This window comes from Octopus bimaculoides, chromosome 10 (assembly GCF_001194135.2).
Source record: "Octopus bimaculoides isolate UCB-OBI-ISO-001 chromosome 10, ASM119413v2, whole genome shotgun sequence".
NCBI lineage: Eukaryota > Metazoa > Mollusca > Cephalopoda > Octopoda > Octopodidae > Octopus > Octopus bimaculoides.
Window position 1 is genome coordinate 24,957,959 of NC_068990.1, and position 4,483 is coordinate 24,962,441.

The following is a 4,483-nucleotide window of genomic DNA, read 5'->3' on the forward strand; positions in this document are numbered from 1 at the left end:
ATATATATATATATATATATATATATATATATATATAAAGACAGATAAAGCTGGTCTATGGAATTACCCTGGGTTTCACATTTATAAAGCGCTTATATATATATGGTTGGATGGATGTATATATGTATGTACGTACGTATCTGTGTATGTAAAGTATATATTCCTATATGTTAGCCCATTGCAAAAGTCAAAATCTTCTTGACTCTGATGTTGTTTCCTCCAGTTTCTCTGCAACTCTCTTCAGCAAGTTGACTGCCTTCAATACCGCACATTCTATGGCTAGTTTAGGGTTCAACCCTTCACAAGTTGCACTCAGTCCAGTCGCTTTCTCAGTAGCTGTAGCCGTACATTGGGCTGGCCAAACAACTAGGAAGAGAGTAAAAATGGTCAGGTCATTTCCTTGCTAGTGTTCATGCTTTATAATTTAGCCAACATTCATGTATCGCTTGTTTTGGAGAGAGTGTTGGCATAGGAGAGTAATGTATGATGGGTGATGTGAATGTATGTGTATGTCCCTAAGTAATTTTAGATAAAAAGTCTGCTTCAGCGATTTGCATCTCACCCATGTAAGCATGGGAAAGAGGATATTAAAACAATGATATATACACACACACGCACACATAAACACACACACACACACACACACACACACACACACACACAGAGGGTGCGGTAGGTAAATTGTCACCATTTTATATTTTTAATTTCGCACATGCACATTGTTTGCTTTTGATTTTGTTAACTGCACAGTATAGTTGGGTCAGTTAGGCACTGTCTGTGAGAAAAACAGCACCATGATGCAATTTACTCTGCCAAAAATTTGGAAACAACATGCTGTACTGCTTGGCATTCATGCCAGAAGCTCCAATACAAACAGAGGGTAAACATACACAGAACAACAGGTGGCTTGCCATGCTTCCAAAATGTGTACCAAGAGTGATAAAAATCAAACATCTAGTCAACATCATGGTGTTTAGTGTGATCACTAGTGGTGGGGACATTATGCCTCCATTCATCTTTCCACACAGCCTCAGCCTTAACATAGAGGTCTACATCAAGTGCCTGGACAAGGTAGTGCTGCCTTGGGTCAAGAAGGTGGCTGCTGGAAGACCCTATGTCTGGCAACAGGACTCTGCACCATGCCACACAAGCAGGAGAACCCAGTCATGGCTGTCAAACAATTTCTGTAACCACATCACTCCAAACATCTAGCCACCTAACTCCCCACACTCTTGGAGTGGTTGGCGTTAGGAAGGGCATCCAGCTGTAGAAACTCTGCCAGATCAGATTGGAGCCTGGTGCAGCCTTCTGGCTTGCCAGTCCTCAGTCAAATCGTCCAACCCATGCTAGCATGGAAAGCGGACGTTAAACGATGATGATGATAATGATGATGATGATGATGTATATATCAACAGGTTTGCCTTGGGAACTAGGATGGGCCGCAATTATGCAAACCTCTTTGTAGCCTGCATTGAAAAGCAAATCTTCACCCAATTCACAAAACCCATTACAGAGCTTACAGTCATTACTTTGGCAGCTGTATCAGCACTACCACCCTCACTAGACAACAGCTTGAGAGTTTTATTTTGTTGATTAACTCTTTTCGTCCTAACTTGGAATTTCCCTCTACTGTATCCAATTCTTCTGTTAGTATTCTAAAAACCTCCATCGCTATAAACAATATTTACTTGTCTACCTCCATCCTCTGCAAGTCTATTAACTCCCACTCTTGTCTCCACTACTCTTCTTCTTACCCCAAACACTCTAAATCTGTCATACCATTCTCTCAATTCCTGTGCTCTATCTGGCTCTGCAGTATTGATTTGGATTTTGAATCTCAATGTAAAAGAATGTGACCTTTCTTACTGAATTAAATGTATCCTCAATCAATTGTTAGTCCTGCACAACCACACTACTGCTTTCTTATCCTAGTTAAGTACACCATTAGATTTTATTCCATACTCTCTAATCTTTTATCCATTTGCCTTCTGTTGAAAGATAAACTCTTCCACAACTTCCAAATTCTACTTACTGAACCCAAACCACTTCAATCCTTCCTGTACCATCTCTCCTTGCCTTCAAAAAGGATTAGAATCTCAGAAACCTCCTTAGAAGCTCCACAGCACCCTGGCCCTCACAACCAGGCACTTTTAACGACACCGCTAATGCAAAACCTGCCCTTATATTAGCAATGCTACAACCATCACTGGGCCTGAGTCATAATATCACATTACTCAGAATTTCTGTTGTACATTGTATGATCTTATATGTCGTACCATATGCAAACTATGCAGCACTCTGGGAAAACATGCAGACAACTTGCCAACCTCTTTCAGAAGCACATGTTATGTATGCCAGGTCAACTAGTCACCATCTACTTCAATACAACAGGCCATTCCATTTTTGCACACCATCAATCGACATACTCAAGGAAACAGTGGAAACAAACTTTCGTATTTGAACTTAGTACTACCACATTAACAAGTCTAAATGAATGTTTTCCCCTACACCTCCTCTTATTTTAGTAATTCCTTTCTTATCCATCAACTGCCTTCTCACTTCATTCCTGCTTATGTCTGCTTTTCCACCTCATTCCTTTCTTTTCCCTTCTATCTTGCTCCCCTAGTTTCTCTCTCCTATTATTTCTTGTCTATGTGTGAAGCCCCTGTGGTCCTGTGTTCCTTATCAGTTGCAGCCAATTTTTTTAACTTAGAGGATGTAAAACTTATGAATTAAAAGCATCTCAGTAATGTAATCATTATGGCTCGCACATACATAGTGTCTGTTTTGTTTATTCACCGAATTTGCAGTGGGATCACATCCATAATGCCGAGTATCAAAGAGCACCTGAATGTCACCATTATATATAGGGAAGAAACGTTAGCCCATTGGGCGAAATGCTCAGAGGTATTTCGTCTGTCTTTACATTTTGAGTTCAAATTCTGCCTCTCACCCTTTCGGGGTCAATAAATTAAGTACCAGTTGCGTACTGGGGTCAATCTAATCGACTGGGCCCCTCTCCCAAAATTTCGGGTCTTGTGCCTTGAGTAGAAAAGATTATATATGTGATATGTTGAGTTACTTTCCTTTATTTGTAAGAGTACTTGTTACTTATTCAACTGATCATATTTCAATAAAGCAGTCATTGCCAATCATTTCAGCAGGAATGGCCACTTGATTAATAAGTCTCATGTAAAATTGCCTTTTATTTTTATCTATTTTATCTCTGTTGTTGTAACATGACTTAATGTGGTTCTCATTGACAACCATATAAGCTGAACCGGTAAGAGTTATCCATCTTGGTCTAGGTTGGTGTCCTGTTCACAGAATGCAGTTGTTTGTCAACCTCAGTCACGCATCCACATTTAATTTTCCCTTTTTAGCCATAAATCATTCAAAATAACAATACTATAACCAACTCTAAAAACCGGGCTTGCATTACTTCAAAAATCTATTCCTTTAATAAGCCACCAGAGGGAGCCTTACATCAATGGTTGTCAATAAGGGTCCATTTCACTTTTCGGATTCACTTAAGATTTTGTTGTTTAAATTTATGTGCAATAAATGGTTTAAGGAGCACTTCATCGGTTACGACGATGAGGGTCCCAGCTGGTACGATCAACGGAACAGCTTGCTTATAAAATTAACATGTAAGTGGTTGAGCATTCCACAGACACTTATAACCCTAACGTAGTTCTCAGGGAGATTCAGCCGTATACAGAGTGTGACAAAGCTGGTCCTTTGAGATACAGGTACTACTCATTTTTGCCAGCTGAGTAGACTGGAGCAACATGAAATAAAGTGTCTTGCTCAAGGACACAATGAGTTGCCAGGAATTGAACTCACAACCTTACAATTGTGAGTTGAATGCCCTAACCACTAAGCCACGCACCTTCGCAATAAATGATTATAAGTCTACAAAACATTTAATATTTCAGTAATTTTTTTTTTATACAATTCCTAATAATATTTAATTATAAAGATATAATGGGACTTTTTCAAAACATTGAAAGACTATAGGGGTCCAGAAGAACAAAATAGGAATCAAAGGGATCCATAGATAAAAAAGGGTTGAGAACCTATGCTCTGCATTGTCTCTAGACCTGCTAGATATAGCAGCCAAATATTCTTCAAATCACACCATGTTGTCTTCATAAAAGGACACATTTGATGATATAGTCCAAGGTACATCATGCGTGTGTGTGTGTGTGTGTGTGTGGAACAGTTACATCTGGAATGTGGTTTGATCATAAGTTGATTGAATCTAAACAACAACAACAACAACAACAACAGTTGCCTTAACAACTCTGTGACTCTGTATAACTCTATAGCAGAAGACACCAAACTTTTTCATGGCAGGCCAGATATCTAAAAGAATGACATTCATGGGCCACATAACCACTTTGTTCACTACAATACAGTGAATACACAAAAAATAAAGACAACCAACATATTCATTTACCAGAAAGTTATCAAAGAAGGC

The 4,483-nt window shown here is 39.1% G+C and overlaps 1 protein-coding gene across 2 annotated transcripts in view; it reads right to left on the bottom strand.

Moving 5' to 3' along the window:
- LOC106883259 (uncharacterized) overlaps window positions 1–4,483 on the bottom strand; it is a 20,947-nt gene that overhangs the window by 4,353 nt on the left and 12,111 nt on the right. The window contains exon 4 of one of the 2 annotated variants that reach the window (XR_001411104.2): window positions 137–366. The exons of the other annotated variant lie outside the window; for it this stretch is intronic. The gene's annotated coding sequence lies outside the window, so the exon portion shown is untranslated. The remainder of the gene's footprint in view (window positions 1–136; window positions 367–4,483) is intronic. 2 annotated transcript variants of the gene reach the window in all.